Source organism: Geotrypetes seraphini, chromosome 4 (assembly GCF_902459505.1).
Source record: "Geotrypetes seraphini chromosome 4, aGeoSer1.1, whole genome shotgun sequence".
In the NCBI taxonomy this organism is placed as follows: Eukaryota; Metazoa; Chordata; class Amphibia; order Gymnophiona; family Dermophiidae; genus Geotrypetes; species Geotrypetes seraphini.
The window spans coordinates 267,184,697-267,198,442 of record NC_047087.1 but is presented as its reverse complement, the minus strand read 5'-3'; the positions used below and the strand labels follow the sequence as shown (position 1 = coordinate 267,198,442).

Below are 13,746 nucleotides of genomic sequence, written 5' to 3'. Positions count from 1 at the left end.
TCACAGATATTCTTTTAGAGAATGACATGGTGACAAAATTCACCACTGTTCCCGTCCCCGCGGATAACCGCAGGAAACCATCTTCATGTCATTCTTTAAGGAGAGAGGGAAGAATCAGAGTATAATTGGGCACAACCACTGACCCGCAAGCTTTGCTTTGGAGAATGCTGGTGTAAAAGGACCGAGGTTGAAATAGACACTAGAAAATGACATGGGATTATTTCCCGCGGTTATCCGCGGGGACGGGAACGGTGATGAATTTTGTCACGTGTAATTCTTATTTCCAGGCCAACAAAGAAACACAAAAACACTGTGGGGTGGCCTCCGCAAGAAAAAAAGATGGTTCAAGCAGCGAAGGACCTTGGTACCACAAAAATCAATAGTAAAACAAGCAAGAAGTGGAACCAACTCCTGGACGTTCAGGAGTAAAAATCAATGTTTATTGGTGTATCTTAAAATACAATGCATCTACATAAAAATCAAACTTTGCAACTCTGGCCAATGCCAACAGTTTATAGAACATAAAATTAGTATAAAAAATCAGCAGACCCTGTGTATCAAAGCAACAGACCCTGCATGGAGTTGCCTTCCTCAGGAATCCTTGGTACAGTGGGCTAGAAGTTAAGCATCCTAATGCATTGTAGAAAGCACCTTCATTAGCGCTAACTTATTTCCACGTTTTGACGCCATTTCCTGTTGCAGTGATCGAAACCTGTTGGTGGCCGCCACCAGCAGCTTATTTCCGGGCCACAATCCCTTCTGAAAAGGGCCAAACCACCCAGTACTGTGACTGACTGATTGCCTTGACTTGCTACGCTAACGTTGTTCTTGCTTAAGAAATCCTCCAGCCCATCCTGGCCCTTATGTTCCTAAGCGACTGCTCCGCGTGGTTGGTGGTTAGAGTCAATAGGTTGAGACAGTTGAGCTGTGACTGTCTCTCCCTCCTGCCTGCACAGGGAAGGCGTTGCTCATGTTGTTGTTCTCCCATGAGGACCTGATGCTGCTCAGGGCAGGTGGTGCATTGAGTTGTGTGTGAACTGCAGAAAGTCCAAGGATGAACCGTCCCAAAGAGTGAGATTTATCATGCCAACGATGAGACTGAAGGCCAAAGAGTGATATTTTCCAGACATTACTTCCAGAGTGTAAATCTAGAATGATTTAAGGATAATAATGCCTTGCAAATGAATCAAGGCAGCATTAAATGATAGTGGCTGTTCTTTGAAGCCTCTGAAAGAACACAGACAAAGTAGAGAACAATTTGGGTAAATTCTTTGAGCTGAAAATTGTCTTCCACTCAATACTTAAAAGTTTCAGAGTAGAGAATGACACTGGGACAAATTTTTCCCTGTCCCCGCAGGGACTCAAGTTTCCCTGTCCTCGTATGTTTTGTCGCTGTCGTTGTCACTGTCTCTGTCCCTGCCTCATTCCTGTAAGCTCTGCCTTAACTGCGAAAACCTCAAACATGATTTTAAAGTGTTTGAGGCTTGTGCAGATAAGGACAGGAAAAGAACTTGCCGGGACAACAAAAATGAATTCCCGCAAGGCCAGGGAAAAATTTGTCCTCGTGTCATTCTCTATTTCAGTTATCCATCACTTTCTTATTACATTCAGTGGTCCGGTCGGAGTAAAGTTCTAATAAGGGATGATAAGCCTTGAAAAAACCTTTCTTGGGTGAAACATGTTGGCTCCTATGTCCCTGAATGGAAGGCCACATTAAAAGCTAAGTACTTTCATGAATAAAATATCCCCAAAGGGGTGTTATAAAAATAAGAATATAAAATTAATACAAAATAAGAAATAAAGTTTGTAGCTCCAGTGAGGAGATAGTACATAAAGCCTAGGACAGTGAAAATCTTTGAGCCCAGGTGGTACTTCAAAGGAGCTGGTGATTTGGTATTGAATGTGAGGAGTTTCTGATTTGTAGTACATTTTGGTACCTATCCTGGTGAGATATTCTCTATTTCAGAGCACAAATACTTGCAATAAAGGGAAAAGGACAAGGCAATAGGAAGCAGTAGGCAGGAAGGTATACTCAAATTTCTTCCCACTGGTTGGACCACTTGGTTTACGTCTCATGAAAGCAATGATCAAAATCACTGCACTAGAGTTGCGCAGGGACAGAAATCCCATTCGTCCCTACCTGTCCCCACGAGGAATCCTGCCTATCCCCCATAAAAGTTACCTGTCCCCATAAAAAGCAGCAATTACTTTAGAAAGTTTTGATATTTTTTTAAGCTTTAGTTTATTTAAACCAACAATAAAATACAATCATTTTTTAAACACCCCCTCCTTTTTTTTATACCCCCTCCTCTCTATAAAAAAAATATATATATTTAGTAATAATCCATGAGTCACAAAGCAAGGGTGCACCTAGGAAACGGGAGCATTATAAACACTGCAGTGAGCATTAGAACATTAATATACCCATTGTTAAACCGAAGCCAGATTAATACAGATCGATCCTACACAGTCAATGCTACAAGAAAACAGTCCTTTTCATACATACAGAACACAACCTCCCTACCCCTCACACTGGCCCACTTGCTTCCTGGTCACCTTCACCACACTCTCCCTACCTCTGATCCTGTCACCATCATCTCTGTACCCCCTTATACCTGTTCCTGTCACCAGATTCTCTCCCTTCCCCTTATCCAGCCTGCCACTTCACTCTCGTTACCTCTCTCTCTGCTTAAGCCTTGGCTGGCCTGTTTGCCACCTTATTATCTAGCCATCTGTCATCCCATGTTCCATGTCACTATTGCCTTAGTCTCCCTACCCCTCTGATGGTCATCACTTGTCCCTTTTGCTAGTTCTCATTCACTCTCTCCCTTCATGCTAGCTCTCACTTTTTTTTCTCCTCACCCTGGCCTGCCTGTCACTTCCCTCTCCCTTCCCCCTAGCTGTCCCCCACAATCCCAAGCCCACCCCTGCCTAACCTGTGGGCCATATTGACTCTCCTCTCTTTCATCCCCCACCTGGCACATGCATGCCAAGTCCCAGCACCCACCAAGCCTTTCCCCCTCCCCCACCCCCACTAACCTGACCTCGGCAGCACCAGCCAGCTCCTGCCAAGTGTTTTGGCAGGGGGAGTAGGCCTTGTCCCAGCCAGTGCCCAGGAGCTTCAGCCACCTTCACCACGGCCATAGGGAGCCATGGAGGGGGAGGCCTGGCCCACCCCGCCCCCCGAGGTCCTTCCCTTCTCCAGACCCAGTGCCCATACTTACCTCGTGCAACTTTGGCCAGCTCGGGTGGGGGCAGGGCAGAACGCAGCTGGGAGCCAGAGAGCTATCCCGCTCCTCGCTCGGGCGGCTGCACAAAGGCAATGGAAAGTGAAGCGCTACAGCTCCCCAGAAGCAGCAACTCAGCTGCCAGCTCTCCTTCCTCTGGAGCTCATCACGTAGGCAGTAAGCTCAGAACAGGCACACATTGGTTCAGCTGCAGCACAATGGGCCAATCACAAACAACTTTAGAACTCTGAGTTCATTTGTGATTGGCTCATTGTGCTGCAGCTGAACCAATGTGTGCCTGTGCTGAGCTTACTGCCTATGTGATGAGCTCCATGCCTACGTGACATGCTGCTGATTCATCAGGACTCAGAGCTCAGCACAGCGCCGGACTGGAAATAAGGTAGGCCTTGAGTTAGGAAGATAGGAATCCCAGTTCCATCCCTGTGGGAGTCCCATGGGCCTGGGAGGGGTCCCCTTGGGAGTCCCGTTGACCTAGGGAGGATCCCCAAGGGATTCCCGTGATCCCCATTCCCGTGCAGACCTCTATACTGCGCTGGTACTGAAGTTCTAATTAGTGAGGAATAGAGCTGAAATGATGTGTGAATAAGAGAGCTTTCAAATGTGTATGACACACTCATTCATTCATTTTGGTATTTGATATAAGAAAAGAAGCAGTGCCTCTACTGGGTCAGACCAGAGGTCCATCGTGCCCAGCAGTTCACTCAGGCGATGGCCCATCAGGTCCAGGACCTGTATAGTAATCCTCTATCTATAACCTTCTATACCCTTTTCCTTCAGGAAATCATCCAATCCCTTCTTGAACCCCAATACCGTACTCTGTCCTATCACACCCTCTGGAAGCGCATTCCAGGTGTCCACCACCCTTTGGTACAGCAATCTGAGCGGTTCACAATCTAATCAGCCATCTTGTCCTGGAAGGCTCATAATCTAACTATGATACCTGAGGCAATGGAGGGAACAGCCTACCTCCTCATATCGGAGTCCTTAATGGGGTTGAGGGAGTGACCAGGCAAAAAGCTGTAAAAACCTAACTTTTTGCCTAGTCACTCCCTCAACCCTTCACTAGCATCAGTAAGTAATCCTATATGAAGATATATTGCAATACACTGTTTGTAAACCCTGCATTGTAACACTGTGAATGTAAACTGTAACCCGTTCTGAGCTCTTTGGCGAGGATGAGATATAAATCTTAATTAATGACTTCATGCCACAACCCCAGAGTGCTGAGGCATTGGCTTTAACTACCGGGCCACTCCTCATGAATGAGACTTGGAATCTCTGATTGAACTGGTATTTTGCCAGTAGCTCCGCCCAAACTGATTTGACTCTCCTCTCCTCTCTGTGGGGGCTGATGCTCAAAATTAATGCAAGCACTAAAAGGGTTTGTTCACACATTATCGTATACTGAATGTTATAATTGTTTCAGCACAGGCACTGAAACCACTAGCAGAGACCAAATCAAAATGTATGTTTAATGTGGTTATTATATACCCTACAGCCATGCCTCCTGCCCCAAAAAAAGGTTTCTCAAGAGCAGGATGGGTAGCTTTTCACCAAGTCCAGGGCAACATCTGGAAGGGTTAGCTGAGAGGAGGGATGTCTAGCAGCACCTCTTCTCTCCCTCCAACCTGACCATACTGCTGCACCACCCCCCACCCCCAAATAATGGCCCCCCTCCTCCTGATCCATTTTGATGCAGCACTTGGTATAGGGTGTCACCATTTTGAAGATGACACCCAAAGAAGCAGGAACAAGTGAGAATTGCTCATGTCTTGTTTCTGGGGGGAAGCCTTCGCTAGACAACCAGGTCAATTTTGATTGGGAAGAGGGGATCCAGATTAGGGTTGGGGCACAGGCCTACCATATCAATTTTGTGATTGGGGGGAGGGAGACTGGGCTGGCCAGGCCGGGTTGGGGGAGCCACTGGACTTCTAGGCTAGTTAGTGAATGCAAATTAGCATGTGCTAATTGGTTGCCAGAGGGTTACTGCCTCCTAAATGGGGGATAAGTGTTCCAGCAGTAATTCTTTTCAATGGCTGAACGCTAATGATAATATTAGTTCATGGCCATTAATGAAATAGATAGAAAATTTTGTGACTATGGTAAAAATGGCCTTAGTGCACAGAAAAGATATGTGTAAGGAAGCGCTAAGACTATTTGTTACCACAGCTTAGTAAAAGGACTCCTAAATAGGCTACTGATAACCTATGGCCCCCCACAAGGCTAACGACACTGTTATATTTTGAGAGAAATTCATATTCTTTGATATGATTTCTGCAGAAAACCACTTTCTTTTATCTCTTCATGTTTATTTTTATTAGACTCAATTTTGTATAATTCTCAAGGTACATAAATGGTTGAATATCTGGGGCTTTTTATCTCATGCTGGATAGATATTTAGGCCAGCTTAGGGGGAATGTACACAGTTTACAAAAGCAGTCTACAATCATAGAAACACTTTCACACTTTTCTTGACACTTTTCATTTCAATGATATGAAGTGAAATGAAAAATGTCAAGAAAAGTGTGGAATAACTTGTAATTTTCATGGCTCCACATCATTCTCTTTTTAGTTGGGCTGAGAACTTTTCAGCGACCCCTCATAAACTCCAGGACTGGCTATAGGCCATTCTTCTATGGTACAGCATCGGTCAGCCAATGGAACAACATAACTGAAGAGATTCATGTACATGACTCTAAACATAAAACACAGCAAAAGTGCATATTTTCTATGCCAAGGTTTCTGAAGAAAGCAACTGAATAATTTTATTTCATAAATCAATTTAAGTAAAGAGTTGGCAGCTTTCATTCGCATCCAAGGTAACAGCAAAGCAGCCACTAAATTCTGCTTGGGCATGGCTATTTGCAGTAATCCATCATTGCCTTTATACAGAGTCTTGACTAGCTGGGAATGAATGATGATTTATGACTTTAAGAAATGCTTCCCAGAGACTTAGGAAAAGTACAACATAAACATGCACACCTCCTTCTTGTGTTATTGTCAGAACAATTATTTTATTGTTGGGTTATAGAATATATTGAAAATCAAATCATTATAATCTCAAAGTACTTAGTATTTGTTTCTATAGATCAGGGGTGTCAAAGTCCCTCCTCGAGAACCACAATCCAGTTGGGTGTTCAGGATTTCCCCAATGAATATGCATGAGATCTATTTGCATGCACTGCTTTCATTGTATGCTAATATACCTTGTATGAATATTCAGTGGGGAAATCCTGAAAACCCGACTGGATTGCGGCCCTCCAGGAGGGACTTTGACACCCCTGCTATAGATGAAAACAGTGATAAACCCTTTTAAACGTCCAAAACCGTATTTGAAATAAGGATCTCATCTATGAAGAATCAGCTTATTACATAAAAATACAGTAAAACCTGAGGCCCATTTAAAAAAAAACAACAACCTTGAAATATGATGTATGAAATCTGATCAAAATGTAAATAGTGATAAGAAATGAAGCGCGTTTTAATGCACATTGGGTGCGCTTTTGTTTGTTCCAGCACTTAGTTATATAGAAACACTGGCAAGTGAACTTGTTTTACAAGTCTAGCAACCGCAAGTCTGATGCTTGCTATTTTCTCTTAACCAGGATTAAGGCTCAAAAGGTTTTGCATTGCAAGACTCTAGCAACGTTTATGGAACCAAGACATTCCTTCTTCTGTCAGGTTAAAAATAGGCACAGTACAAATAACAAAAGGGCTGACATAATAAAATATACTCGTCTCTGAGTAATCCCAAGAGAAAGGCACAAGATAAAGAGGTATTTTTCCTAACCATCTAATATAAAAAAGCCCTAAGCGCGCATGCCTGCGTGCTCCCATTTTCCGTGCGCTGTAGGGCACTGCAGGTAGGAGTGCGCATGTGCGAGAATCCCCCGAGGCGGATGTCGGACGCTGCGGCTGTCGGCGGCTGCAGGACGCAGAAAACAAGGTGACCACCGTGATTGTGTGTGCAGGTCTGCTGCCAAACTAAAAAAACTGCTTCAAAATGAAAGCGGAATTCGATCTGTGCTAATGGCAGATGGGTGCACACACACCCTTAGCCCGTTGGCTCCGGTCCTCTCCTAAAGGCATGTCTGGGGAGCCATTCCAGGAGGCCAGACCCACATGGAGGGAGGGAGGACAGACCTGTGGGGGCGGGTGGAGGTCCATCAGGGTGAAGGGCTGGGGAGGGGCAGCCTGCCCAAAGATTCAGTGCAGTGGTCAAAGAGGGGGTAGGTGGCCGAGTCGCGGGCGCTCTACGTGGTTTCTATGGCAATTGTTTAAGCTCCGCTGTGTGCGACGCCTGAATCCATCCCCGTCCCACACTGCGCGCTCCTGCTGATGGCGGCGGCGGAGTGAGAGGAGTGGAGGCCGCTCGAGACACTGCAATGGCCGGACTCATCAAGAAGCAGATCCTGAAGCATCTGTCCAGGTGAGGGAGGGGGAGGGAATAGGAAACTGCCCCCCCCCTCCCAAAATACAGCCGAGCGCGATACATTCCCCTCCCCCCGAGGGGGGCCACGAAAGAGAGTGGCAGGGCCACTTCGTTCCTGGATTGAGAACTGTTGCTTTAGATATTCTGAATAAATATGCATGAGAGAAATTTGCATCAAATGGCAGTGGCAGGTATGCAAATCTCTCTCCTGCATATTCATTCGGGATATCTTGAGAGAGAAATTGGTCCTGGGGTGGGGTACAAGAGAAAGGGTAAAAAAGGAAGAGAAGCTGGGTGGGGGTGGAATATAGGGACAGGAAGAATGGCCTTGGAGGCAATGGAAGGAAGGAGAGATAGGAATGGAGCTGGGACTAAAAGGATGATAAATGCAGTGAAGGATCGATGAAGGCCAAAAGGGTACAGAGGACTAAGAAAATGGTGATGGACAGCGCCGGGAGCCAATAGAAGAAAGAAAAAAAGAAAGACATAAAGTCAGACAGTGGTCAGGGAGAGAAACAGAAAGAAAGAAAGACGGGGCAGGGAGAGAAACAGAAAGAAAGATAGACAGTGGGAAGGAGAGAGACAGAAAGAAAGAAAGATTGACAGCGGGAGGGAGAGAGACAGAAAGAAAGAGAAATTCTACACATCTATTCTAGCACCCATTAATGTAACGGGTTTAAACACTAGTTTCATCATAATACACATGTAAATCTCAACACTTTAAGAATTATGAAACCTTATTTTTATGGACAAGCACATTAACCCCCTCTTCTATAATACCGCGCTAGCAGTTTGTAGCGCAGAGTGCCGCTCTGAATGGTCCGCGCTGCTCCTGACACTCATATGAACTCAATGAGCATCGGGAACATCGCGGGCCATTCAGCGCAGCTCCCTGAACTAGAAACTGCTTTCGCAGTTTCATAAAAGGAGGCCTAAAATTCTTAATTGGAATTATTTAAAATATAAGAACATAAGGAATAGTTTTCTTGGGTCAGGCCAATGGTCCATCTAGCCCAGTATCCCATCTTCACGGAGGCCAATCCAAGTCACAAGTACCTGGCAAAAACCCAGATAGCACCAGCAGTCCATGTCGCTGATCCAGGGCAAGCAGTGGCATCCCCTAGGTCTGTCTTAACAGTAGACTATGGACTTTTTCATCCAGGAACTTGTCCAAACCTTTTTTTTTAAAACCAGCTACGTTAACCGCTCTTACCACATCCTCAGACAATACGTTCCAGAGCTTAACTATTCTCTAAGTGAAAAAATATTTCCTCCTTTTGGGTTTAAAAGTATTATGTATTTATACCTGAAGGATATATTGCAGTTTCTTCTTCAGACTCTATAAATATAGATAATATAATGTATATACCATCAGGTGAAACAATTGTTAATGAGGAAGGTGAAACTGACATTGTGACTTCTGATAGTTTAGATATTTCAAAATTTCTAGGATATCATTACTAAAACAGCCACTCTGTTAGTCTCCTATCATTCAGAGAAACAAAAAATGAAGAATTTGAAGTTATATTTTGCATAGAAGCAAGTTCCATTTTTTTGACGAAGGGCTCCTTTTACGAAGCTGCATTAGCGGTTTAACGCACGTAATAGCGCGCCCTAATTTTCCGGCCATGCTAGCTGCTACCGCCTCCTCTTGAGCAGGCGGTAGTTTTTCAGCTAGCGCAGGGGTTAGCGAGCGCTAAAAAGGTGCATGCGATAAAGCCGCTAACGCGGCTTCGTTAAAGGAGCCCTACTCCTTCCAGACGTTCCCATCCAGACAATTTCTTGACGTATTCCCCCATCCGTACAAAGTTATTTTAAAGTCTAGAACCTTTACTTTTGAATTGGCCCTCTTAATATTAAACCGTACCATGCAGTGATCACTGGATGCCAAGATGATCGTCCACAGTAACATTAGAAACACTTTCCCCATTTGTAAGCACTAAGGGCTCCTTTTACGAAGGTGCGCCAGCGTTTTTAGCGCATGCACCGGATTAGCGCGCGCTAGCCAATAAACTACTGCCTGCTCAAGATGAGGCAGTAGTGGCTAGCTCGTGCGGCATTTTAGCACGTGCTATTCTGCGCGTTAAGGCCCTAACGCGCCTTTGTAAAAGGAGCCCTAAGTCCATTACCAACTGCTGGAACAATTCTCCTTGTAGATAATCCAGGATCTCTCTACCTCTAGAAGACCCCGCAATAGGGATACCCCAATCAACATCCAGCATGTTAAAATCACCTATTATTAAAACTTCCCCCTTTTTAGATATATTCTGAATGTATACTATTAAATCTCTGTCCACTTCTACCATCTGTATATCACACCAATGTAAATATATTCACTGGTGCTGCCCGATTCAGGGAAAAAAAAATTTGATTCGATTCAGCCTATTAAATCGATTTTTCAATTTGATTCAATTTTCCTGCCCAATTGAGTGTTTGTTTGTTTTGGGGTTTTTTTTTTTAAACATCCTGATGGGTTTATTTTATACTAAGCATTAGCCTATTTTTGATGATAAGAGTGTGTTCCACAAGGGTTTATTTTATAGCCTTTTCACCCCCTTTGCATTCTCCTAACCACACTGGCACTGTGGTGTAAACAAAATAAACAAACAAAAAAGACTTTTCCTCTGTTAAATCCTAGCTCACGTATGCGGTCTAACAATAGCTCTGGCAGGAAACACATTTCAAATCTGACATATTGTAATCAAATCTTGTATTCAAATCTTGCTCTGGTTGTCTTCTGATAACTTGCTTGCCAGGGTCTCCTTCTTTCTTCTTTTTCTGTGCTAACCATCCATCTTCTATCTCTGTCCTCCCCTTCCATTTCCCTTCCCTCCCCCAGAGGGCTGGCATCTTTCCTTTTTTTCGTCTCCATCCACAGATCTACCTTTTCTCAACTACCCTTTCATCAAGCATCTCTCCCTCCTTCCCCACCACCCCAGGGTCCACCGTCTCTCCCTTTCTTTTCCCAACTACCCTCCTATCCAGTATCTCTGTCCTCCCTCCACACCATCCCTTGTGTCCAACTTCTCTCCCTTCTGTTCCTTCCCTCCCTAAATCCCATTGTCCACCATCTCTCTCCCTCTCCTCTGTTTTTAGATCCATTATTTCTTCCCTTCCAAATTAGAGTGCCCAAAAATGTGTGCTGAACGCTACTCTATAATTAATGCTCCAAATGTGGAACCTTTTTTTGATTTTTACTTTCAGACTGGTTCTAAGTGTAGTATTAAAGCCAGGTGTCACTTTCCTCAAAGGAAAAAAAAATGCAATAGGCAAACACAGTTCATTAGAAAATAAGTAACAGGCTAAAATGTCCTTGCTTCCAACCCTCAGTGAACAACAAGCTTTACAAACACAGTTCAGAGATCACGTGATGCATTGAGCCAAGACAGAAGCAGGCTGCCTGAGCTCCCGGGCCCCGAGTCCTGAAGCGCCCTGTTACTAGCCTTTGGAGGTGAGCCGGGAAACAGCGCTTTGCAGCGCTTGCTATGTACAATATATGGACAGATTTCTGTCCTCTCCTGCGTTGCCAATGTCCACCCGCACTCAAAAAAAGGATCGGGACCGCCCGTACCACGGCGCTGACAAAATGGCGCCGGTCACCTCCACAGCTGCGATTCAGCAAATAGCGCCGGAGGCGCTGACGGCCCTTACTCAAGCAGTAACAGTGGCAATGCAGCCCAGCATAGAAAAACTTTCTGAACAGCTCCAAAAGCTTGAAAATCTACTTATGGAGACTACTAGCCGCACCACAGCGCTGGAGACTCGGGTTACTCGGGAGCGTCGAGGATACACAGCAGGCACATGACACCACGTTACAGGAACTGCAGGCTCTGACTCAAAAACAAGCAGAAAGACTGGATGATATTGAAAATAGATCCAGAAGATCTAACTTACGTTTTTTGGGGATTCCGGAAACAGTACCCGGTCCTAAGCTCCTGCAGGTGCTGGAGGCCTGGCTGACCAGTTCCTTTCCCTTGAAGGAGGGCCTGGGGCCTATTCGACAGGAGAGAGCACACCGGCTAGGCCGAGAACAAGCAAGAGAGGCGAGGCCTCACATGGTAATAGCCAAACTTTTAAACTATAACCATAAAGTGGAAATCTTGCGCAAATCTAAACAACTTCGGGAGACTTTAGCATTTGAAGAGGTGCGCATTTTCCAGGACTACTCTGTGGCCCTAATGGAGCGCAGGAAGTAATTCTACCCACTTTGCTCCTCTTTGGCTGAAAAAAAATACGCTTTCTCTTTTTATATCTAGCCACTTTGAAAATTTATCATCAGGGATGCTGGCATGTATTTGAGGCCGCGGCTGAGGCGGCCCTTTATGTGAACACTCAGGTGTTGCCCCAGTCGGACCTTACATAAAAGAGTACACGGTGTGCTTCCTTGTTTGTCATATGCTCCTGTGTGCCTGTAGTATTGTGGAGCACCGGGATCTCCTGGTTTGGGGGAAGCCTGGATCTCAGATAATATGGCTGTTACTTGCTATTCTGGTTTAAGTTTGTTTACAATTTTGTGTTTTTTCCTGTTCTAGTTCAGAATTTGATATACTGTATATTTGAGCTCATCCTAACGTTCATTTGCTCTGCAGACTGCTCTTATGACTATTGTATTTACTATATGGGAACTCGGGGCCCGGAGTGGCATTGTTTTGTGATCTTTCACACCTTTGGGACCGCCTAGGGCGAACCTGAGGCTGTGACCACAACCATGCAATTGGGGAGAAGGTTGGGAAGGGAGGGGGGTGTTGGGGTTCCAGGTGGGGGGGGGGAGTCCTTGGCCTACGTGGTTGCTGCTGGTATTCTTTCGATTATTGGGAAGGGTGGGATCAGACCCTGCTGCGAGACTCCTGCACCTGACATTTACCATGGTACTGGTGCTGCTCGGGCAGGTCCTGAGCATCATGTGGCTGCCCTGGGTATGGCTGGGAACCCGGGGAGGATTTTTTCTGCACTTAGCATTTTATATGTTTGTACTAGCTCCTTTTGTACCTGCTGGCTAACACTTTGAGAATAGTATCCTGGAATGTTTCGGGCATTACCTCTCCCATAAAACGAACAAAAATTTTAACACAGCTCAAATGACATAAGGTCGACATAGCCTGTCTGCAAGAAACCCGACTTACAGGCTTGGAACATCAGAAATTGAGGAGGTTCTGGGTAGCCGCAGTGTATGCAGCATCTTCAACTCATAAGCGGGCAGGGGTGGCGATACTGATTAGTAAGACATTGCCTTACACTGCGAAAGTAGTAGCCTCGGACCCACAGGGCCGCTACTTCTTGCTGCATTTGTCAGTAGGCACATATTCCTTTTACTTGATGAATGTATATGCACCTAATACCTATGACCATTCCTTCTTTGAGGGTATAACTGCCATGCTTCTTGGGCAGGTTACTGATCCGGTATACATTGCAGGGGATTTCAATCAGGTGTTTGACCCGACTTTTGATCGTTCTCAGCCGGGACCTGGTGCGAGTATATCTCATACCAGAGGCCTGCCCTATCTTTGCGCCACTTTAGATCTGGTGGACCCGTGGAGAATTCTCCATACCACTGAACGGGATTACACACACTGCTCCAGAGCACATAACACACAATCTAGGATAGATTACATCCTTACCAAGCGCAGAGCATTTCTAAATGTGGATGCAGCGGTAATAGTCCCGGCGGTGAATTCAGATCACGCGATGATCTGGCTAGATGTGAATGTGGGCTTCGGTTTACGCGGACCTGTACGTTGGCGCTTCCCTAGTTATCTATTTTCTGATGACCATTTCAAAACATACCTAATGACTAAATGGGGTGAATTCCTAGACTTTAATGGTCAGCATAGCAATGATCCGACACTGTTTTGGAGCACAGCTAAGGTGGTGCTCAGAGGAGATTGTATAGCTTATGTAATAGCGCGTAATCGCCGTTTGTCCCGGGGAGTACTGCGGTTGGAAAAAGAACTAGCAAGCGCTAAGCGTCAGTATACCCTGTTCCCGACCCGCCACGCTAGGGAACACTTAGGTTCTGTGGAAAGCTAAGTGTTCGATATTTATCCACTCTGTTCGATATTTATTGCA

The 13,746-nt window shown here is 45.3% G+C and overlaps 1 long non-coding RNA gene across 1 annotated transcript; it reads right to left on the bottom strand.

Annotated features, from left to right (window-relative positions):
* Positions 1–418: 418 nt before the first annotated feature.
* Positions 419–3,429, bottom strand: LOC117358836. The gene is made up of 2 exons (XR_004539103.1): positions 3,225–3,429; positions 419–1,227 (listed from the first exon to the last, which is right to left on the bottom strand). It is a non-coding gene; the product is annotated as an uncharacterized LOC117358836 (long non-coding RNA).
* Positions 3,430–13,746: the final 10,317 nt, after the last annotated feature.